This window comes from Camellia sinensis, chromosome 1, assembly GCF_055761805.1.
Source record: "Camellia sinensis isolate YWXY chromosome 1, ASM5576180v1, whole genome shotgun sequence".
In the NCBI taxonomy this organism is placed as follows: Eukaryota; Viridiplantae; Streptophyta; class Magnoliopsida; order Ericales; family Theaceae; genus Camellia; species Camellia sinensis.
In genome coordinates this window covers 216,100,883-216,126,559 of record NC_138961.1, presented here as the reverse complement: position 1 = coordinate 216,126,559, position 25,677 = coordinate 216,100,883, and the positions used below count along the sequence as shown (strand labels likewise).

Sequence of the window (25,677 nt, the reverse complement as noted above, 5' to 3'; positions counted from 1 at the left end):
TGCATGTTTGTAGTTATGACTGCTGCCATATGTTAGTACACATTTCTAACAAACTCCGCATCAAACATCACAAGTTGGGAAAACTCTGAGGCTCACAGTTTTTATATCATTTCACGTTCTTTTTTATGACTACAGACCTTGTAATATAAGCTTCAATATTTTTATGAAATGTGTACTGTTAGTTGGCTGTTTATTTTTGTAGGACTCGTTGACGATGTTGGACAGCGAAGGGTTGTTATCGGCGGAGGAACAAAAACTTCTTCACTATGTATTTGACGATAGCAAAAATGAAATGTATTGTTTCATTTACTACTTGCAAATTTTCAATGACAGTCCACTGTGAAATAATTATCGTTCTAAGGATCATTTATTGCTTGTAGGGACATTGTTGTTTCCATGAATCTTCATGGACGGGCATGTGAAGTTGGCACCCGGCGTGACATGCGCACGCTCAAACCAGGGTCGTGGCTATCCGACACTGTAAGTGTTGGCTGCACAAATATGAATCTGCGTTTTTCAGTACCCCTAACTCAGAAACCTTTCTAATCAACTTCCCTTGTGTCTTGCATACAATGTTCCAGCCAATCAACTTGGTGGTGGTGCAATTGACTAATCGACAGAGGGATTTACACAATGACGGGAGGCACACTGATTGGTTCTTTCCCGTATATCTGTCGGTAAGTAAGTGTTTAAAGCTACGTTGTGTATTGTGTATGACATATTTTGACAAATGTTTCCGTCAATGACCTTTACGCATTACACATGCAGACTATGATTCTAAATAAAGATATGCAACCTCTGCACCATGAACATATCGTCACATCATTTTTCGGACATGACAGATACACTGGTGCGATTGATGCATGCCAGAGGGTAATATCAATGTTCATCCCGTTATATTAAAACGAAAATATGAAAGCCATTACATGTTTGCATGGCCTCTAAACAAGGTCTGCCGTTGTGTTTTCGTGTAGATTTACATGCCTTTCAATTACAGAGGAGTGCATTGGTTGTGCGTTAAAATTGATATGGTGGACCGTGTAGCCTACCTATTCGACTCAGTCCCATCCAACCGACTGAACAAAAGGAAGCTAAATGCAGCTAAAATTTTGGTATGTCCTTCTGGTGCATTTCTGAACACTACAAAAAACTTGAACATCCTTTACGTAAACCAACTTCAACCTTGTGGAACAGGTTGAAACTATGCACGACTTGCTGCAACTACACTTTGGAAATGATTATGTTACAGACGTGCGTAGCTTCCACCGCTGCATGTTAGACGAGAGGCCAGTACAACAACTGGACGAGTAATCCATAATCCCTTCCTCACATTAATGTCTAAGCTGCATGACTGACTTAACGAACCTATTACGTATTGACGACAACTTTAATGTGAAATTATTTTTGTAGCACGTTTGACTGTGGGATGTTTGTCATCAAATTCATGCAGCAACCTGATTTAAGCCCCGGTCCACACAAGGTACATTCTACCACTTAATTTCCATTTGTCAATCAAATCCTTCCTCGTACGTCCTGCAATTTTAACTGATTTGTCTAACGATTTTTGTGTACAAAGTTCGCTCCCTCTATGCGTCATAAGTTGTTGGTTGACATCGTTATGGATGTCAATAATGCAAAGATCGCAAAGTACCGGGAGTACCTTCATATGAGCAATGCCACAAGCTAGGCCAGTGATGGGAATGGGCTGCCAGTACGCTAGTAATTTGGGTGGCAATAGGATTTTAACTAATTTTTTATTCTTTGATTTCAATATGGATGTTAATTATGGATCCCCAGTATTGTTTTTGCTGAACGATGTAAATATGGACCAACTGTAAACATGGATCAAACATGTCGATGTGGCTGCTGACTTAGTACTATTTTGTTTACGCATGTTTCTTGTTCGGATGAATGCGACTGTAACTGTATATAATTTACGGCTGCTTTTTTTACCGAAGTTAATTTATAATTTAATTACAAAAAAGGGAAAATTAATTTTCAAAAATGAAAGAAACCACATTATGAATGAAAACTCAATACTCTTCGTAGGTAAGTTATATATCAGCCCATTAGCACATATGACTCCAGCCAAAAAAAAACTTTCATGACTTACAGGGAAGGTTAAAAAAAAAATAAATCAAATCTACATATCTGCTGCATCATCAGCAGCGTCTTCTGAAGAGTTGTCCGTACTATCTGACTGACTGTCCTCATCCATTGTCTTATCAGACTTCGCTTCGTCCGCCGCCAATTTGTCATCGGTCAGCCAATCAACGTTCTGCTTGATAGCGCCGACTTGCCGCTCCAAACTTGACAACCGTGTGTCCACTTCATTCAGCCTTTCGTAGATAGCTTGCAACTGCTGGAATACAGGAGCAACATGAGCTTCAACAATAGCTTCAATCTTGTTCGAATCGGACATTTTGTAGGAATATGTGTATGGTTTATTTTACTGACTACTTTTTTAAAGGAATGTACAGATTCATAATATTACACAACACTATGCTGTAAGTATTTGTAATATATGGTATATGACTTGTATGTTTGCAGAAGACCTCATGCATTGTGACATACATTGTATTAATTTCTCAAACTGGCCGAATTTATCTTGCAAAAATTCATTCCTTCTTGCATGCACCAAGTCATCCGTTCAGTACCCCTGATCGTCCATTATTTGGCATTTCCAACACACATGCATTGTACCTTCCATCAGTACTATCCCACTGTCATTGATTTCCATACCCACAGTTCATCATACAGTCACATTCGTCATTTGTATTTGTGCCCCAACCCAATTACATGTCTACTCATCCATAAAGGTTCGCAAAATTGCTCTTATCAGATACATATGCCGTTCCAATTGCACCGAACCTTTAAATGAAATACCCCCAGTCATTAAGTTGCTTTTACGCAGTTTGGGTAGTTGTTGCCACCAAACAACAATAAGTGTGTTCACGTCTTTAAACCTACCACCAACGTATTAATGACTATGGGTTTAAGGTAATTTAACATTTACAACCAACCGCAAAAAAGTTTGCAACCAGTGTTGTTTCCTTTGCATTTGGGTTTGTTTTTGCGTCCATATATTCTTCGTGAACCTGCGAAAACAAAGTTGGACTCAATCAAGAACCTTCACACCTATGGATGCACACCACGGTAAACGTGGTCGTGGACAATCACTTGCAACGGCTGGCAGCTCCCGACCGAAGTCACCAGAATTGGATTATGCAGGTGGGTATATCGATTCCTTCGGTGATCGACGTTTCTTTGAAACAGGGTTCCCACTGTGGAGTTTTGAACCTCTACGGGATTAAAATTGCACCCCAATACAAGATGCTTGCCTGGGGAAGTATTTTGGAATTCCAGTTTCACTGTTTGCCAAACGAGTTCAGTGTGAACACCACTGTCGATGTGCTTTTCTGAAGGTCACAAAAGCCCGATCGGTTGAAATGCAGCGGCAATTCCCTCATATCAGCGACTCCCAACTTAGGCATCGTTTGCAAAGTGAGGTTGATCAAATGACTCGTCGACTCATTAGGAACTCACGGATAGAGGACGCAAAGGCAGAGTCGAAGATACATGGATCGAACCCGGCATCTGCGATAAAGGCTATAATGGAGGATCCTGCACTGGTGTCGGACCCTGACCTTTCAGATTACTCAGACTTCGAAGTTGTTGATTTGAGCGAGGATTAGCAGACCTGGACATGTGTATGACATAGTAAGCGTAGTCTTGTAAGATGGCATCGTCGCGCGAAAATAAATGACTTAGAAACTAACAGACCGTCATACTCTGCTAACCATTGGAACGGTGCATACATTAACGTCTTCATCATGTCCACTTTGTTGAAGGTATTTTTTTGGGTCATCGTCCTCGACTAAAAGCGGTCTTATGATTTTTGTTGGTACGATGACAAGGTAATTTTTTTGTAATGTCAATGACCGATATCAGAAACTATCATTAACCTACGTTTTGTTGATTACTTCATGTTTGTGAATCGTTCAATATGGACAACAAGGTTTAAGTGTCGGAATCATTGACTGGAATCACAAGCTGTAATTGCAAACAAAAATTGTGCACAACCAGCCAACGGTCTCATACACTCTTAACATCAATATGGGCACAAAATGTTTTGTTTTTTCAAACACGACGGTTGTGTGGAAGCATACCCCATGGGGTCAACCTGTGCATTAGCAATTTTTCTCCCATTGTGCATTGTTATGAACTAATCAGCTCCCCTTCAAACAAAAAAATATACAATAGACCATGCAGAAACAGAGTATTGATATTCATTAATGAAGAAGTTAGCACGATGGTGAAGAAATGTACCACGCATCCTATATCTGCTTTCAACTTGCTAACAGATAATAGTTGAGGCCACAGATAAGTGACAAACAGATACTAGTTGACAGATAACAGATTTGCCAAATCTGTTAATTACAAACAAACCTGCAACACATAACAGAAGTTGTTCATTACAACCAAAATTGATGCACCCAGATAAGAGAACCTGCAACAGATAATAGGCCACAGATAAGTGACAATGCACCGACAAAATTCAGTCATCCACAAAGCATCCAAAAAATTCATCCACAGAGCATCCACAAAAATGAATCCACATACCATCCACAAAATTCATCCACAGATTTGCCAAATAGCATCCACAAAGCTCTTACAATGACACTAATGTTTCCCAAAATTCATTACAGACTAACATTATAAGTCACATCATAATAACTTATAAAATTCATTCTGTACATTCATTCCATAATAAAATTCATTCCACAAAGCTATTAAGTAAGTTACATAAGTTACATCATAATAAAATTCATTCCATAAACATTACTTACATCATGAAGTACAATACAACAAAAACTGGTACAAACTTCCATTCAATTTCCCAAAATACAAAGAAGTACGAAAGTTACATGATCAAGTACAAAATGATAGAAGGGCTGTGCTACATCCCCCGAATTTGGGGGCCCCTAATCCCCCGAAAAATCAGAACAAGGCAAAAAAAAAAAAAATGCCCAAAACGACGTCGTTTTGGGCAAATTTTTTTTTTTTTTTTCCTTTATTTTTTTTTTCCTTGGTTTGAAATTTAGGGGGATTAGGGGGCCAAAAATTAAGGGCATGTAGCAAGGCCCTAGAAAAAATAATGAAATACACCATCGCTTTGATAATATTTTCTATCATTTCAAGCCTTCGACCATGGTCATTTCCCAAGTCATGAAGCCTCGTCCTTACATCGTTGAAGTGTTCTACTGTTAAAGCATCACCAGCTCTAGTGTTGGAAGGGATTGTGGACATAACGCCTTCATCATCTTCAGCCACGAACTTGAAGTAATTGCAATGGGGAGTGGGAGTGGTACTCTACAATGCATGACAATCAGTTAGTTGAATACGACAAATATTACTGTGACTACTAAAGGATTAAAATTTCCAATACATACTTACATATTTTGATGGACAAACAAAGCACAAACGCCCTTCATTTCCATTCTTATTGTTCTGACAATACGTATGGCAGCGGTTCTTCCACAATTGCACAGCCTCGTTTGTAATCTTATGTTGCTAATGTTAGAAGAAGAAGCCATTTTTTAAATCCGCATACATGAGAAATTTGTAGTGCTCTGCTATGCTTCTGTTTAATGGGGTTAATAGCAGGTCTAGCTTAATTTGAGGGACAGAGTGTGTCTTTACTGAAAACATCTATTTGTTCAAACTGCCATGTTTAATAGCATTTGCACAGAGGTTACACAGACTAAACTGTTAATAGCATTTGAACAAACATCGCAGCTCAATGTACACACATAACATTTTGAAACTGAACAAATACAGCAGTTTTAAACATAGCATTTGTGATTAATTACACACATGTTACACACATAGCATTTTCAATCTGAACAAACATGGCAGTTTTACAAACATATCAGTTCAATGTCAAGTAAATTATCAATCACACATGTTAAACAACTATTATCAACAAATCATGCTGAAGTGAAATGATTAGGGGCAGATTGTTGGAGACTGTGATTCAGTAGTTATCAAACTGAAATAGTTATCAACAAATGACACATGTGATTTTCAACAAAGCACACTGAAATACTTATCAACAAATCAGTAATAGCTATGAACATTTAAGTTCAGTTTGATAATAGTTATCAATGTTGATAATAGTTAATTCAAGTCACGCAGCTAACACATTAGTTGATAGCAGTTCATTACAACAATTCATGCGTGATTGACAACAAATTCAGCAAAATCACATTATCAATCACACATTGAAAATTACACAACTATATGCATTCGTTCAACTAATTATCAATCTGCATAATCATACTATGTTCTGCAAAGATGTGATCCTTTCATTTTATGTTGGATCAGTTTCTGCGTATTCATACTACGTTCTGCAAAATTTATACTTTAACTCTAAAAGGTAAATGCATAAATGTTCATCACAATATGTGCCGCATTTTTCAAGCATACCATTTATCTATCTGCATAACAGTAATTTTCAAATATATTTTGTGAATCACAACCCTAACTTTTTTATTTCAGCGTTTGGAGGACGAACCTGGTTCATATATGGCCTGAAAGCCCACGTTATCGTCAACAAATTCCTTCTCTACCGCCGATGGTGGTCGCGGTCGAGCTATGGTTCGCGAAGCAGAGAAAATGAGGGCTACAGCGGTGGGTTGGGTTTACGAGTGGGTGGCCGTCGGGAGTGGTCGCCGGTGAGGCTGGGTTCGGTGGAGAAGGAGTGAGTGTGACAGTGAGGGGGAGTGAGAATGAGATTGAGGTGTATACTCTGTATAACCTGTATAGCAGAGTGGGAAAACGGAAATTTATGTTTGGTTTGCATTTGGGAGACGAGTTTTAAAGAAAAAAATTTCTAAAAAATTGTTTGGTTTGAGTTTTTGTAAAAAAAATTTCAAAATCACTTTCTCTCTCTTACACATCAATCAATCACTTTTTCTCTCTCTCCTCTCTCCTTCCCAATCACTTTTTCTCTCACACACATCTACTCAAATTCTCCCAAAATATCAAATCATCCCAAACTCCCAAAAAAACAACTCTCCCAAAATATACAACCAAACAAACCCAAAAAATTTTTAAACTCTCTCCCCAAATTTTTTTTCAAAAACAACTCTCCCCAAAACAAACCAAACAGTCTTCATTTTAATTTTTAGTCCATAAGCCAAAAAATCACTAACAAAAGACATTATGAATTAAGACTGGGACCTCCTTTCCCCGTACAAGGATCCTCTCCTTGCAAGCCCCTCCTTGTGCTCGTCCTTGCAGAGCCTTCGGGCCTACTTTTAGGCCCAATTTTGATAATCCAAACCGTTCATATTTTATGATTTATTCAGTATATCATACCTGTAAAAAATCAAGTTGATTTATTCACTCTCTCTGCTTTCAACTCCCTATGGAGCCTCCCTTTCTCCTCTCCTGCCTTGGCGCGCTCGCCCTCCAATTCCCTCTGGAGATCGCCCACTCTGCTATCCACCTCGTCCTTCTGCCTGACCAACTCCTCATTATTGCTCATAGCCTCTTCATGTCGCTCGACTGCGGCGGCACAGGCTCTTTGGGCCTCGTCGAACTTCTTCTACTCGCCAGCAAGTTGGAACTCGAGCGACACAACCTGGCGGCGTGTGTCTTCCAGCTCCGCCTGAACCGTTTGCAGCTTAGTGTGGGCACTCTCCCAACTTGCACTCTTCTCCTTCAACTTTGCAAGCTGGGCCTTGGCCTCATCTGCCTTGAGTTTGGCACCCCCCGCCTTCCTCAGCAGGGCCCCTGCTAAGGTGGTTACCTCCATTTGAGCGGAGTATAACCCCCTTAGCAGCTCAGCCTCATTGAATTTGGAGGCCGGGCGCAGGGCTGCCTCTTCTACAATCCCTACAAGGCGATCTGCCCCTGCTCTGGCTGGGCCTTCTTCTCCCTCCAGCCGTCCCGCGGTCCCACCGACTCCTCCTTCTTGAGGTACAAGACCCCCCTGAGGTTGTCCCTCCCTCCTTGGCCCAGGGCCAACAGCCTCATCCTCCACTTGCCTTTCGGGGACGACCTTTGCGACCCCTACGGCGATCGCCGCCACCACTGGCACCACCTCCATGAGCTCTGAGGCAACATCCACCACTTCTGGGCCACCTACCCTTCCTGGGCCCCCCTCCACTTATCCCCCTTCATACCCCACGACCGCACTGGTTTCTTTCACACTCATCTCCCTCCTCCTCTTCTAGGCAGGCACTTCCTCACTCTGACTCACTCTGACTCACTCTCTTCTTCTTCTTTCCCACGCCCAATGGCTCCATCTCCTTCAACGATCTCTCCTTCAAAGGGTCTGCTGGGGGCGGCTGCGGCACAAAATCGCCCAAGTTTTTCTATCCCAAGGGTTTCGGGCGAGGTCGAATCCGCTCCCTCGCAACAGGTTTTGGTGGCCGGTCGGCCTGGGACTCTTTCAATTGCTGGGCTTTGGCAAGAATGGCATGATCCTCTACCTCCTGCACCCTTCTCCTCGCCTCCAACTCCGCTTGGTCGAGATCCCCACTACTTGGCTTTGGCCCCAATCCCGCCTCAAACAATGCCGACGGCTAAACGAGCTCGTCCCATTTGGCCTTTTTTCTCTCCCTCCAATCCTTCACCCTCCTCACTCTTCCCTCCGCAGCTGCCCCCAGTTTCAGCTCCATAGACCTGATGGGCACTTCCCACACGGTGCGTGCTCCAAGCCCCCCATTGGTAGACACATAGAACCATCGCGGCCGCCACCCCAATCCGCCCGTCCTTCACACGATCAGCCCTCCCCACGGTCAACCTGTCCTCAACGGTCGGCCTTCTCGCGCGGTTAGCCTGTCCTCACGGTCGGCCCCGTGGGTCGGCCTGCCCTCACGGTAGGCTCATTGGGTCGGTCTGCCCTCACGGTCGGCCTTCTCGCGCGATCGGTCTGTCCTCACAGTCGGCCCCCTTGGGTAGCCCTGTTCTCAACGGTCAGCCTGTCCTCACAGTCGGCCCCTTGGGTCGACCTGCCCTCAATGGTCGGCCTTCTCGCACGTTCGCCCCTCTTCACGGTCGTCCCTTTACGTCGGCCGGCATGTCCTCCGCTCGGCCTTCGCGCGATCAACCCTCCCCATGGTCAGACAATCCTACGCTCGCCTCACCAACTCGGCCGGCCATCCCGGTCAGACCCATCTTCCTAATACATATTCCCTTCGTTGGTCTGATGCTGCACTCGGGAATGGGGGACTACTGACATAGACAGGCCCACAAAGGCCATGAACCACTATAAATAACCAGAGCCCATCATTCGGGGCCCAATGCATAACCCTGCCGATGGAGTCCGGAACAGTTGGAATCCAATATGGCGCCAAGAACGAACAGCATTCAGACACGCGGCGGGTGGAGGACGAGCCACATCAGCAAACAAAGATCTGCAAAGTTATTGCCACTACGCATCACCATTAATGCAGTCCATCAAAGCATTTATTACGACAACACCTCTCCGTCGGAATAGGACCCCCTTACCCTGAGCAAGGTAAGCTACAGCATAGGCTTTCGGCAAGGAGAGCAGGTCGGAAGGGACAACGAAATGATGAGAAAAGGATATAAGCAAATGTTGTAGACAAGAAAAAGGTTAAGTTCTCTATCTGGAATCCTCTCCCATATACTCTACTTCTCTTCCTAACTTGCTCGTCGGAGAGTTCGCTGGGGGACTACTCCGTTCCCCGTTGAACTTGCCTGCAGGTTATCTGGTGGGCTTGATCATTTGGACACGGGCTGGAGGAGCTTAGACCTGTCTGATCCATACACTGGGACGAACAACATTAACACATATAATCAGTGCAAATTTCCTGTCACAAACATCATATCCAAGTACAACAAAATCTATTACTTTGAAAACACAAAAAATTAAATTTAAAAAATATGAAAATACTAAAATAACATAAAAATAGCAACTTCCTAACCACCTTTTAGGGCTGGTTTGGCATGTTTACAAAAAGCCAAAAGTCAAAAAGTCAATATTTTTACTTGGATCACATTATTTTAAGTCACATCACCTCTCACACACATCATTTCAACCCCTAACCCAAACGGAACTCATATTTCACAAAAAGTGAAAAAATACATTTATTTATATTTAAAAAATGAGGAAAAAAATTGGACTAAAAAAGTGCAATTTTTGTCTTTGTGGATGAAAAAAATGAGGAAAAAAATATGGATGTTTGGGTTAACTTTTTGACTTTTATAAAAAAATGTGTATTACAAAATTGTATAAATTAATGTGTAAGGCAAAATTAGAATTCGGAGTTGTGTAGGCGTAATTTTTGACTTCCTGTGAATAGTAATAACTTTTTGACTTTTTGGTTTTTTGTCCCAACTTGCCAAACTTAGCCTTAATATGTAGTGTCACGTACGTTTCCGTTTCCCTCCCAAATTTGGAACAAAAACCAAAGTCGCCAGACAGCGCTTTTGAAATCCCACAGATGCAGTACTTTTCATGATGACACACTTACCGTAGCCTTTCTAATCTCACCAACTCATTTCCATTTCCTATACAAATTTCGGCTACTTTGCTGTCCCTCCTTCTCTCTCCATTTCGGTTTTGCTGTCCACCTCCAGTAACACACTCTCTCTCTGTGTCTCCATTTCGACTGCGCCAGGTCGCCGACGGTAACAGTCACCATTTTCTCGGGCATGTGTGAGTCTGTCTATTTTTTATTTCGGAGCACATTATTATTATGACCTACTGTGTTCCACTCGCACGACATTACCATTTCTGAACTATGAAACTGTTCCTCCTTAGGTCATTGAAACCATACGTACGATTAGGTATACAAACTACACAGGTGACAAACTGATATTGCCATTGAGGAGTTCCAAAGTGACAAACGGTCTTCGTTGAGCAGTGTAGTCGGGTTTTTATTTCTCTGCATGAAGGTAAGTTGCGTATGGGTGCTGTTGGGTTGAATGTCCGATGTGGCCCTGTTTCAAGTGTGCGCATTGGTTGTTGATTCGGGCTTGAAGTCGTAAATCCTATAAAACGAGTACAATATATGGCCAATTAATTTTCGTAAAACAGTGGCATGCCATATCTGCATAAATTAACGACAACATATCGTAGTTGAAAATAAACGAAAAGTTCCACTCGTACAATGCACGTACGACTCAATGGTCCGTTGATTGTAAGTTGTTAACAGTCAATTTCGTTTTGTTACAATTTGGGAGTAACGTTCTTTCTGCATCCTTATGAATATTGCATGCAATTCTTTGCAGGAATTATCGTAATTGGATATGGGCGACATGTCAGACAATGCGAAGCAACTGTGAGTTTATGTCGTTCAGTATTTGATACAGTTAGGTTTGCAAGGTTATGTTTCCTGTACCTACTAAATACCATGGTCTGTTCGTGTATGGCATATTGTGCCGTTATGTACTGCCATCAGGAGGTTGTGCGATTTGAGTTTGACACATTTGCGATAGCCTCAAATTGCACCATGAATTTCGTGTAATGGATTAAAACTGTGTCGATTTCTTACCAGAATATGTGCACATACGGCACATGTCGCGTATTCTGCGGAGAGCATTTGTGAAATCCATAATTCACTGAGTTATACTAAACCACTTCAGTTCATCATTTTCGGGGACAACGGAAAACGACGTTACCAATTTCACGAAAATGGCACAACTTTTGAAATGGGAAGGCAAGATTGACTAACTTTAAAGTTAACCGACGAAGATGATAGGATGCACAAAACGTACATACCACCGATGTAATTTGGCCTTGAACAAAATTTCATTTACGCTGATATTTGTTACAGGCAAAGGAAAACATTGAAGGCAAGTGGCAAAGGTTCAGGAATGGAAAGGGTTGACATTACCGAGCCCCCTCTTCGAAAGCGGCCACTTGGGCCATTTATTTTTTACAGGTTCAATCCGTGTCCTTCAAAGCGGCTCACAGTACGAATCCCTCTCGTCAGAAACGTGTGACAGTATTTTTGCACAATTCTGCATTACATATTTTGAACTCATAGCTTGCGCCTGTGCAGATTTCAGTTTGTACTCACAAGAAATTAAGATTTTAGAGACCAAAAGTAAGGGCCAAAATAATTTGGACCATTTATAATTGTTGTTGCAGAAATGATGTGGTTATTATATTTTTAGCAACCAAAATTAGACATTACGGATGCATTATTATGTAGTTGGGACCAAATTTGTTTGTGTCACAAATTGTGTACGTATATGTATATATATCCATCCATATCTAACATATACTTGCGCCGAAATTGACAATGGTTGCAGCCAGGAACAATTCAAGGAAAGACGAGAAGCAGACAACCCCGGACCGAATATGGTTAGTGTGCAGACATGTAGTAAGTAGAGTACCGTGATGGAAACACGTGACTGCTGTGATAGCAAAGTATGGACTTCTATTCCATGCGCACACCAGTCATGTGCTTCTATTGTGTCGCATTCAGCGATTTCCAGCAGTCATAGAAGCCATATTGCATGTTCTTATAAACTCCGATTATTTGTAAAATTCCATGTCCATTTTTATTTCAACTGTGTGCGAAATAGTAATTTGTATGTGCAAACATATGTAAATACCAGAAAATGTGCACACATTGTGAGTGATACAACTTTTGGTGACAATTATTTTGGACTTACAGCTCCTATTTGTCTTGTATGTGCGTCACGTTAGTGTAACACTTACAGAGCCGAAAGGATATTGGGGAAAGGTGGAAGGAACATGGCTGAGGCAAGTGCCAAGGAACTGGGCGAAGAAGTTGCAAAGAAATCTGCAAAGGTACTTACGTGCTTAGTATTTTCGTAACTGCATTTGGGGAGGACCTGCTATCGACACAATGTTGGTTACTTTTTTGTATTAATGTTCACGTTAATAACATTGCAGAGTAAAATGCAAGTCCGCATATCATTGAAGGCAATTGTTGATATCGTGAACCGGTGTAACGAAGCACAAAAGCAGGCAGTCATTGATATTGGGTTCGGTGGCCTCCTGGGGTTAAAGTGTACCCGTATAGATCACAACATGTGCCAATGGTTGGTACAGAACTTCGATCCCGACACGTGTTCGTTGACTGTTCATGGCCGTCACTTGAGGCTCACCTGTGAGGAAGTGCATGTCTTATTGGGTATACGGTCAGAAGGCAATGACGTGCAGTTCACTGGTTCAATAGATGCATATCCCAATATCTACGAAGAGGTTGGAGCTGTTAAGGGAATCATTCCTTTGAACCAGTTGAGAGTTTATCTGACTGAGAGTGATGGTGCAGATGACGAGTTTCGACGGAAGTTTGCGCTGTACGTGTTGGGGGCCATGTTGTGTCCTACCACAATGACCGCGTTGAGCCTATCGTTCGTTCATGCCGTGAAGGACGTGACCGGTATGGGGGCATGTAATTGGGCAAAGGTGACACTGCAATTCCTTGTGAAAGGTGTTCGGAAGTATAAGATGAAAGTTTAGCGTGAGGCAACTGGATGTGTTTTCCTTCTAATGGTAACGTAATCGACCGTTGTTTGTTTGTACCATGGCGATTACATATTTCATCCATTGTTGTGCATATGGTTCAATAAAATGGCAGTCGTTACGAAATACAAACTTACTTGTTATTGAACAGCATGACAAATATACCTGTACGGGCCACATTTTTTGTAACCACGAAAAGCTTATCTTTTGAACCGGAAAGCTGCATGGGGATTCTGCCATCGAGACACATAAACACATACATATGATTGTGTTGTAAGTTGTATGCATTGTTAGCAAATACGGATTAGTTTGCTCGGAAGTGTATAGTAAATATCTTTTCCCCCTTACAATGCAGCTATTTTACTTGGATCGTTTTGCCCCTCCCTGCAAGAGTACGTCGGCTACTACATGCTCCATCCCTCGGCTAAATGATTGGGGTGATGCCGAAATATGGGAGACGAGGCGACTTATGGGAAGGAAGCAAATGTTGCAGCAACATGAGGTAATCAACCCATTCGTTCTGCACATTTGACAGCATTGCCCCACCTGTGTTATGGATAACGGTGACAGACAGAATTTGTGTTCCTATGACTAGGTGACAAGTAGCGACAAACAGTGACCCATTCCTTAGCGTACGTCATATTTTCAGTTTGTCCCTCCCTATTTACTCTGAAATACTCGAACTTTTGGGGGGAAAACATGAAGTTTCCATGTGGACGATGTTGTAGCCTTACAAATTCAATTTTATGTACTACATCCGTTACGAAATGAATTTTCGTTAAGCCCTGAAGTCAGATTTTTGGAAAAGCTTGAAGATTTTGGTTTTTTAACCTTGTAAAAAGGTCAAAACATTGTCGTTCAGTTATTGTTAGTTAGTTTGTAATTGAAAGTTTCTCTTTGTTTATGTAATTGGGAAAAGGTAAAGTGGTAAACATGGGATCGACTGTGAAGTTTTTATCCACACCAGATGAGCATCATTTACAACAAATTTTTTTTCCATTTCAGACGAATGGAGTAATTAATTTTTATTAGATATATTTAATATGTAAAGTGTGTACACATATGTTGTGTGCAACTTAAGAAAGCAGACGGAAACTTTACGATTCACAGTTGAGATCGATTAACGATTCAGTGCATTACCATTTTCATTTATGATTTGAATCCCGATTTGACAACTATGTTAGGTGGAGTTTCATCCAACAAAAGCGGAAAGCAACGATATTGATGACGCAATTGACACACACCATGTCAATAACAAACAGAAACCACGGATTGATGATGTTCGTTTGAGCAAGGTTGAGACCGACATTGGTGAACTGAAGGAAACCATGAAGCAAGTGCTTCACAGCAATGCGGAAATAAGGGACATGTTGCTCAATTTTCGAGGGAAGGAAGCTGTTCACAATGCAAAGGTAAGCAAAAGCAATCAGTACACATGCTTCACACAGTTCACAGAGGTTACTTGAAGATGAAATATCGTACCAGGTTAATGTATGTGTTTGTGTGATTAGGTGGAGTCGACTGAAAGAAATTGTAACATTAACATATCCTCTAGCATTGGTGAACTGAAAGGAATGCTGAACGAACTGGTTGCAGCTATATTGTCTGGGAAACAACCGTTTACTGAACAGACACATATTGCTGAAATGAAGCAAATGATGCAGCAAGTGCTGGCAGGTTTATCGGAAACAGCACAATTGGCTCGCTCAGAGGAAAAGGGTGTTGACCCTACCATGGGAGTCGAGTTGCATGATGGCGGCGTGGTCTTCCCAAATTATTATGGTAGCCCAAATGAGGATAATGTTCAAGATTTACAGGGGGTGGATTGGGAGGACAATTATGTGAATGGAATGTTGTCCAATGAGACAATTGATATGCACGTTGGACAGTTGCGTACCGTCCAAGAAGTTGGGGACATGCACAACAACCGTCGCCTTGCGTTAGAGGAAACATACGCAAGTGAAGAAAGCAAATCTCTTTCAGTTCAGTTTCTGTCCATGAAGAACGTTGCAAAACAGAGTTTATCTTCGTTTGATGATTTGCAAACCTTGCCACCAATGCGAGGAGAAGCAGACAATATGCATCCTTCTGCTGGTAAGGTTGCCCAAACATTGGGAGCGGGACAAATTGTAACAGGCACACGAAAGGGAAGAGGAAGAGGAAGAGGAAGAGGAAGAGGTGTTGAAGCGACAGACGTAGGGGATATGCATTCGTGCAACGATAGCAAAATAAGTACTCGACTTACTGCCGAAAAATTCCCAAGTCACCAAATCACTTCACCTTTCGTATGTTTCATTACCAATTGATGCCGACAGCATTACTGATCATAATAGAACCATTATTTGTGTTGTATTTTAATATTTGTCATTCTAGTGCAAGTTTGCAGTAACAAATGTTGTACAATTGTCTTACAGATTTTGGACAAACTCCTGTCCAAACTGCACAGGTTGGACAAGCGGTTCCGTTCAGAGGTTAGACATCGCTTCACCAATTTTAGATGCATAAGGATGTGTTATGTACTTTGCAAATTAAATTTCTGAACAGTGGTGAGTTAGTTAATTGTTTATATTAATAGGAGGAGTTGATGTTACTTGATTGTTTATATTGATAGAAGGACTTGATAACACTGGAGAGCAGAGAGGTTTTATCAGCGGCCCAAGACGAAGTTGTTGACTCTGTACTTGACGACAGAAACAATGAAAGGTACGGATGAGTTTAGTACTCGCAATTAACCTGTTCCGTAGTATTTGTGAAATAAGTTTGAATTCCACAATTGTCATGTGTCGTGCTATGTTTATTTGATTCTTGTAGGTATCAGTTCTTTAATTTTTCATTCTCTATGATTTTGATGGGTTTATGATGGGTTTATCCATGTCGTATGTAGGATTCTCTTTGAATTTAATGCAGTGGGCTACGAAAAGATCAGTGGCTAAATTTCCTGTATGAAGTTTTCTTCTTTTGGTCTTATCCTGCACACATGTACCTATTGGGAAAATTGCAAACCACTGATAATTTCACAAAAACATTTACAAATTCATGGAAACCTTTATAATTTTAATTATGAAACTTAATAAAGTTTACCAATGATTTGCAAATTTTTTTGAGAACTTATAATGAAGTGCAATTTTCCCTAGCTATTTTCTTCTACTCTGCTTACATTTTCCATTTTGATCATTTTGGGATATTGTTGGCTCCAGTTTGTAAAAAACGTGTTTCTTTTTTTTTAACTTGCTGACCTGTAAATGAGCATTTCAATTTTCACATATTATTTTAGCAAATACTATTGGGCATGTCATGAGTTATAATATATAAAACTTTGTCTTTTCATTTTGTTTTTTAGAAACTTAAAACTAATCTTCATTGGATTGGAGCCTAGTAGAATCAGGAATATCTGCCATAGTTGTACAACAGGAAAAACTAATCTTATGTTGTAGAGTTAAGCCAGATACGTTTAAGTTTTACTAGGCTGTAGGTTGCTTCTTACTGGTTGATGTATACGTTTTATATAGGGACATTGTCGTGTCTATGAATCTGCATGAAATGCCTTGCGAACGTGCTACGTGACGTGACATGCACACGCTGAAACCAGGGGCATGGCTATCCGACACTGTAAGTCGTGGCATCTGACAATGTTATTTCCACTATATTTGCATGATGGACATATCCATGTAGGGACATTGTTATTTCGCATTACATTTAAACAAATGGCAAACCTTATTTCGCAAGTTGCCTGGTCTGTTACAATGTTCCAGCCAATCAACTTGGTCGCAGTTCAATTGACTAACGGATAGCAGCAAGTACACAAAGACGGGAGGCATACTGCGTGGTTCTTTCCAGTATATTTGTCGGTAAGTAAGTGTTTTAGGTCGGTTGTGTATTGCAGAAGACATATTTTCAGAAAACTTTGGCTGACTGAACTTTACACACTAAACATGCAGACTTTGATACTAAATCAAAAAACTCAACCTCTGAACCATGAAAATATGGTCAAATCATATTTTGGACATGACAGATATACTAGGGTGCTTGATGCATGTGAGAAGGTAATATGAATGTCCATCCCATTGAAGCGAGTAGATTTAATATGAACGTCGGTAATATGAATGTCGATCCCATTTACTTGAATGTCAATGTAAATATGAAAGTGCGTACATGTTCGCATGCCCTCTAAACAATGTCTTCACTTGTGTTTATGTGTAGATTTACATGCCTTTCAATTATAGAGGAGTACATTGGGTGTGCCTAAAAATAGATATGGTAGACCGTGTGGCGTACCTATTTGACTCATTGGCATCCGCCACACTGGACACCAACAAGCTGAACACAACAAAAATGTTGGTATGTCGTGCTGAATTTCACAAATCTACTTCCACACTGTCACATCCTTCACATAAACTAACCGTCTCATTCTGCAACAAGTTCAAACAATGCATGCCTTACTGCAACTACAGTTTGGAAATGAATATGCTGTAGACATGCGTACCTTTGAGGTCCGCATGTTAGAACAAAGGCCATTACAACAGCTGGACGAGTAATCCACAAACCCTGCGTCACATTGACTTCACTCTTGAATCACTCATTTAACGAACCTGCTTATATTTTACAAGAAACTGAATGTTACATTTCATTTGTAGCACTTTCGACTGTGGGATGTTTGTGATCAAGTACATGCAGCGGCCTGATATACCCAGCGGTCCACACAAGGTACATTGTACCGCTTAATTTCCAATTGCGAAATAAATCCGTTTATTCCCTACCGCTGTAACTGTACCTGATTTGTGTTATTCGCTTTCTGTACATAGTTTCATCCTTCTGTGCGCCGGAAGTTGGTGCTTGACTTCGTTATGGATGTGAACAATACAAAGATGGGCGAGTATCGTTCGTGCATGTGATTGATTGCAATTACAACAAATAGGGCAGCGATTTTATCATGGCCTGCCAGTACGAGTGTAATTTCGATGCCCAACCACAACTGGATTACTGCATCAGCTTGTCGTGACAACTTTTTAGGTCGCAGCTGTGATAATACTAATTTCCCACGCGTATTGATTGTATACATAATTCCAATGTTTGGGACTCGAACAAACGAGGGAAAGTAGTAATGTTTGTTTGCTTTTATCGTGGCCTGTACGTAATGTGATACATATAATTCCAATGTTATGGGTACAGTACAGAACAAACAATGCAATGTCATATTTGCCCAAATGACTATAGTAATGTTTGTCCAGTGCAATGTGATATTTGTCCAACAAACAATGCAAGTTGAAAGTAGTAAGGTTTGTTCGCTTTTACCACATGAATTATGTTTGTTCGATTTTTTTGAATGCCATGATTTTGTCCAAAACAAAGAAAAAAAAAGCCCACAGAACAAACAAATAGCGGTGACTATAATGCACTTTGAAGGGGAATTGATTACTTCATAACAATGCACAAACGGTGAAAAATTGCACAAAAAATAAAAACAACCATACAACAGACCATTAAAAACACAGAGTATTGATATTCAATTTTTTTTTTTTTGTTCAGCAAAACAAAAAACTGTATTGATGAAAAAGCACATACAAGGTGTCAATGATACATCAACAAAGAGGAGGTTGGAGACCAACGAAGAGAAACAAAAACAGAAGGAAAACAATAAGAATGTAACTCCAAGCCCATCTTCACAAAACCACATAACAGGGCAACCAGATGAAACTCCAAGGCAGCATGAACAAACTTCAGACCATACAGCCACCATTGAGACTTGAGCCTGAACTTTTAACCTCCATTGAGACTTGAGCCTGATCCTTCAACCTCCAAAAAAAAAAAAAAAACTACAGCAGCAGACCAACAATTACAACAAGGCCCGCAGCAGACCTCCAATAACTTTCCCCAATCCAGCAGCAGACTTCCAATACAGCACATCAAAACATCATTCAAACAATTGCAAAAAGGCCAATATGCAGCAGCAGACTTAAGCCTATTCGTTGATCCCATATAGCAGCAGCAGAGTACATATATAGCAGAGCAGATTTGAAGCACAACAGAGCAGCAACCAGAAATGAGCATGCTTGACCCCATAAACTATGCCAGAGCAACAAGCCAAAAATAAGGCAAAGCATAGCAACATTGAAGCACAGCAGAGCAAAAGTAGCCACCAAGAAGATATGGTAATACCACAGACTGACCAAAATCCTGCATACCACAGATTGACCAAACTCCTGCACCCCAGTTTTAAAAAACACCAAACACTACCCCCTAAATCAGACTTTGATACTATCCAGAATACAATATATGTCGTCCACTGAATACTGTAGGCCTCTATAACTTTGCTTACAGCAAAGTGCAACCCTCACTTTCACCATCTCAGCCAATTCAGGCCCATCAACAATCTTATCATTAAAAAGGCAATCATTCCTACCTTTCCAAATCATTCCTAGGTGTGCAATACAAAAGAATACATATATAAACTAGCCTAGGATTTGGGGAATAGAACGGCTAGAACACCCCACTCTGATTGAGCATCTGCCAGCATGGCTTGGGCTTGGTCCAACTCAGCTTTAGTTGTCTGAATGGATGCAGAACGATGTCTAATTTGGGAGAGCATCATCCTTGCTTCTTGATTAAGCTGGTCATGTTGCTGCTGCAGATGAGCCTTTCTTTGCCGGACAGAGGCAAGTTCTGCCATGAGTTTGGCTTCCTCAAGTTCAAGTGCTGAGTGTTGTTGAAGAATGGCTGCAGAGGTTTGCTGGCTGAGTTTGAGTGAAGTAGATATGGTGTGGGCTTCGTTTAGGAAATCCTTATTGGTTTGAATATCCTTCGAGCAAGTCTGAACCATCTCTGAAAGGGTTGGCCATTCTGTGATGATCTTGGCCAATTGCTTTAGTTGAATGGGGTTGAAAGGATTAGGGGAGAGGTTTACAACAGCAGAAAGACAGGCCAAGGTTTCATCAGGTTTGTGGAGAATGATTTCTTCAACTGGGGTGTTAATGAGGTTGATGAAGGTGGTTAAGGTTTGTTGAGTTTCAGCATCAAACAGATGTAGCCTTTGAGGCAATGGGGATATTTCGTCTAGATCTTGTTGAAGAATAGAAAGTTCGGCCCAAATATCCTGGCATGGACCGACGGCCTGTGAACATTAATAGTTTGGTAAGAATATATGCTTGCAAGTAATAAAGAGTAAATAGGGTGAGGTTGGAAATGGTAGTACCTGTCCTGATAACGTGCACGCAGACGGTTGGCCTTGTTCAGCTGTGGTTGTGGCATGAGGACGAGTTGTTTCTGGTATTGATGAAATGGCAACATCAGCGCCTTGATGGTCTTTCTCTGGTTCTGCTAACAGGGGAAAGTCATGAGGACCTTCAAGTTCTGTCTCGCCTATTGGTCGTGGAGATGAGTCCTGTATTATGTCCATCCCTGTAAATTGGAGAACAATACCAGTTACTTAAAGAGAAGTTTTTTTTTTCCCAAACGAACAGTAACATTTGTATTTCTATTTACCTTGGTTGTGGTGAACTTCTGGTTGAGGGGATTTTGTGTTGTCATCTGTTGGAGAGGATTGGCTGTTGATTGAAATGTCAAATTCAATCCTCTGTGATTCTTTGTTTGACGTTTGGGAATTGGAGGGGTTAGATGGTGATGGTTGAGGGCTAGAGACAGAAGGGACAATGTGCTGAGGAGAAGTGGAAGGATGTTGTGATGCAGACTATGTGGATTGCTGTGGCGAAGACTGTGAAGCAGTGTAGACACCCCATTTTTGACCGACCTTGAGACTCAGACGTCACCAGTTGAGCACTTGGTGATATTGCATAATGTGCTCGTTCAGAAGTTTCAGAGTCTTGGCTGCGAGCCCTGCCTCCGGACTTCCGAACCCTCTTCTGTGCCTTACCTCGGTTTGCGAACCAGACTCGGTTTTCTCTGTTTCTTTTCCTGAGGGGAGGGAGAGGTCCTGTAGACCATCTCTCAGTGGCCGTGGGCTACATTTTGTGGCCGTAGGCCATTTTTCCCATTTCGGAGCCCGGTTTCCGGTTTTTTAGGACCGTTGGCCGTGTGCCTCGGTTCGGGATCGCTTAACCATCTCCGTTTGCTCTAAATTTTGGCATACATCTTATTTTCTCCCTTTCAAGGGACACTGGGTCCTGAGAAACCCACTTCGTGGTCGATTGCCACTTTCGGTGCTTGGCAGCCCATTTTCGGGACCCCGAACTGCGTGTTTTGGCCCCCGAGCATTCATTTTGCATTGCTTTTCGTTCATTTTTGGCAGGTGCCTCTGTTTCATCACCAGGGAGGTCACTGGAGGGTGGAAGGCCAGCAATTATCTTGGCAACCAGTTATGTTCCATTTTCGCCCTCCGACACCCGTTTTTCGCACTTCCGGGCCAATGTTGAACACCTTGGAGCCATTTTCTTCAAACCCAAACCACATATTTGTGATGTACACACATGGGAGGACCCTAAAAGTTCATGGCCGGCCACTAATGTTTCTTGACCCTTTTGAACCCCTCCTTCCGAGCCAATGTTGAACACCCTTGGGCCACTTTCTTGAACTTTGAACCACATATTTGTAATGTACACACATGGGAGGACCCTAAAAGTTTATGGCCGGCCATTAATTCCATTTGAACCTTTTGAACCCCTCCTCAAAATGGCTTGTTCTCTCTCCTGTTTTAGAGTTTCCAAATTCTAACCACAGGGTTGTGAAGAGGGGACCTGGGAGGCCACCAATATGTGGTGGCCGGCCACTAAAGCCACTTGGCCTTTTTGACCCTTGGCCGGCCGGCTAGGGGTGGTGGCCGGCCGGCCACCTGCAACAATAATACCTGGCCGGCCGTGTTCCTCTCTCTGCACACTTTACAGCTGTACAGCTGTTTCCCCCAGAAAATATCTATATCCGGGGGATATTTTGTGGGGGAACAAGAGCCTCAATCCCCTCCACTTTGGCCTAGGGTCTTCTCTCCCTCTCTTGCATAGATTGCTGGCCTCCCAACTCAAGAAAGAGGGTTAGAAGGATTGGTTGGAGCATATACATACATATCACCCCATTTCCTTCAAGTTTTGGGCTCCATTTCTTCATCATCATCAAGCTCTACCACCACCCCTCCATTCCAGCAGCAAGGGGAGGAATTGCAGCAGCTTAAAGTCATCAAAGTTGGTCCAAGAAGCAGCAAAAGCATTGGTCTTCAAGGGTGAGTAGCATTCCCCCCCTTTTTGGTCCATTTCTTGCACCATTTATAAGCCATACATGCTTATTGATTTGAGCTCCGACCAAAACTGAAAAGGTCATTTTTTTGAGCTCATTTTCTTGTTTCATTCAGGGCTCAACCCGGTTTGAGCCCTCCATATTGCACTTGCTTCAATATCCTCCTTGAATGCCATTTTCTTGCTGCTTTGGCAGCCTATCATGCTTCTGTTTTTGGTCTTTTTACAGGCCTAGAAATAGTCTTATTTTGACATTCTTAACATGTTTTATTAAGGGTCTTTGGCTGTTTGGTGAATGCTTTGCATACTTTGTGTTATAGCTACCTTTTGAGCCTCATTTTGCATTGCATTTTTAGCATGTTTGTATACTGTTTTGGAGTTTTTATAGTTCTGTAAATATGCTTATTTTTGGTCCCTCTTCAATGTTGTAGAAGGGAATTTTTCAGTTTGGGCTGTGCATGTACCACTTGCCTCTTTGGCCATCTTTTGGCCCCTTCTCTTGCATAAGAGTGCAGCCATACCTGTGTTTGTTTTTAGGGTTTTTACAGTTCTGAAAAACATCATATTTTGGGCCTCTCTTCAACTTTGTTGAAGGGCCCTAACCTGTTTGAGGACAGCAGATGTGAGTTGCTTCTTAATCTCATGTTTAGGGCCATTTCTTGCATGCTAGTTTTGCCCTGTTTTGGTTTGCTGTTTGGCCATGATATAAACTGGAAAAGTGCTTATTTAGGGGCTGCCTTGCTTCTGTCTATTCATTACATGTGCCAATTTTGTATGTTTGGTATAGCTATAGGCCATTTCGGGTGCCAAAATTCATGTTTCGGGACCATTCCGTGCATCGGGTGTGTTTTCGCCTCATTTCGGGGCTGTTTTCCCCCACTTTTCATTGCTGAAAATCCATTAGCATGTTTGCATATCAATTTTCATGCATTTGTATTGCATATACCATTGCCTCGGTTTGCGTGCCCGTGCGCACGCATTTCGAGGCACTTCATTTTCATCCATTGGCCTCTTATGTGAGTGTGGCTGAGGCTCTCTCATGTTAGTATAAGTCCATGTTGCATTCTATATGCCATTTTAGCCATAATGCATTGCATATGCCATTGCTTCGGTTTGCGTGCCTGTGCGCACGCATTTCGAGGCACTTCATTTTCATCCATCGGCCTCTTATGTGAGTGTGGCTGAGGCTCTCTCATGTTAGTATAAGTCCATGTTGTATTCTATATGCCATTTTAGCCATATTGCATTGCATATGCCATTGCCTCAATTTGCGTGCCCGTGTGCACGCATTTCGAGGCACTTCATTTTCATACATCGGCCTCTTATGTGAGCGTGGCTGAGGCTCTCTCATGTTAGTGGAAGCCCATATCATATTTCCATGTCATTTGCATTGCGTATATCATCTTCTCGGTTTGCGTGCCTGTGTGCACGCATTTCGAGGCATCTCATTTTCATAGCATTGTGCATGCTAGGTTGTATCTTAGTTGCATTCATGCATATCATGCATATTGCATCGTGTCCGGGATAGGAGTTAGCCCGGGCACGGAAAACGAGGTGCGTTTCGTACTCCGAGTGACGGAACGTGTCTCAATTCCCAGTCACCGACACTCTGGATCATCCATGATGGAGTTAGGTCTTGTTGTGTTTTCACGTGCATTCATTCTATATTGAATTGTGCAATTCGACTCCTCGGCCATCATGCATCGATATGCGTGATTGGTGGCACGAGGATCGAGGCATGCATATATCTGTGAAAATACATTGCTATGCCCCTTTCCTGCTCTCTGTTGCAGCAAATGAAGAATCAGCAAACTTCCGGAGTTTGGCGCGCTTCCCAAGAAAAATCACAAAACAGAGGCTAATTGGGGCATCCCAGTAGATTTCCGCGCAAGGCAGCCCAGACATGCATCATTCATCAGGAGCAAGGCAGTCCCTAGCTTGCACGCCAGTTTTACAGCTTTCTTAGTTAATTTGATTAATTAATTAGGAATTTGTATATTATTTGGACTGTATTATTTGGACTGTACTATTCTTTTATTTGGGACTGTATTATTTATTCGGACCCTCTGCGCGAGGGCACAACTGTAATAAGTGTGCGTGTGTGTGTTGTATGTTTTCCAACCCCACGTCTTTCTTCCCTTTTATTTATCCGCTTATGATGGTTAGATTAGGACATATTTCAATTAGCATACAGTATGATAGCATGTTTGCATTCATTCATCTGTTTTGCATGCACCGGGCTCGGCGCATCATACTAACTGCATTGTATTTTCAATTCCAAATTGAATACATGTTAGCTATAGCATTCCATATGCCATGTTTAGAATAGCTGAGCCTACTATAGTTGCATTTTGCATGTGTTGCATTAGGCATTTCTGTATACTTAGGATCATGCATGATTTCTAATGTAAATTCTGTTTTGGCTTGGAGTACCCGGTGAGTTTTATGCTTTAGCATCCTTGCATGCGTGTGAGGGACTGCCATGAATAGCATGCTTACCATGAGGCTAATTGCTAATGTGATATAACTGCCTGAATGCCTGTGGGTGAAGGTTGGGTTACTTGGATTGGAATAAATCATTGACTGTGAGTTTTAAGCCCACTAGATAGTGGCAAAACCATCTTTTCTAAGCCCATCTGAGGGTGGCAAAATCTGCATTTTAAGCCTACTTGCGAGTAGCAAACCATCTTTCAAAAAACGAACATGAAATGTTTTGTTCCAATTCAGGCGATCCAGTCTATACTTGTATGCTGTGCGCATCACATAGTAACCTAGGCTAATAACCGGATTAAGAACATACAATGTTTCCAAAAATAGATATCATGGTTAGTAGAGGCCGATCTTTGATCGGGCGAGCGGGGGTGCTCACGAAGTGACCTTCCCCAATCGTACCCAAGTTTCCGAGCCGAGGTAACTTTGGGGATGACGGACACATGGCCTTAGGCAACGAGTCAGGGTTTCCTAAATTTCCCAAAATAAAATATTTAGGTGGCGACTCTGTATCTGGCAAAGCAGTCC

At 41.8% G+C, this 25,677-nt stretch overlaps 1 long non-coding RNA gene across 1 annotated transcript; it reads left to right on the top strand.

Moving 5' to 3' along the window:
- Positions 1 to 349: 349 nt before the first annotated feature.
- LOC114292350 (uncharacterized) lies at positions 350 to 1,105 on the top strand. Its single transcript, XR_014329448.1, has 4 exons — positions 350 to 480; positions 582 to 677; positions 769 to 873; positions 975 to 1,105. It is a non-coding gene; the product is annotated as an uncharacterized LOC114292350 (long non-coding RNA).
- The last annotated feature ends 24,572 nt before the right edge of the window (positions 1,106 to 25,677 follow it).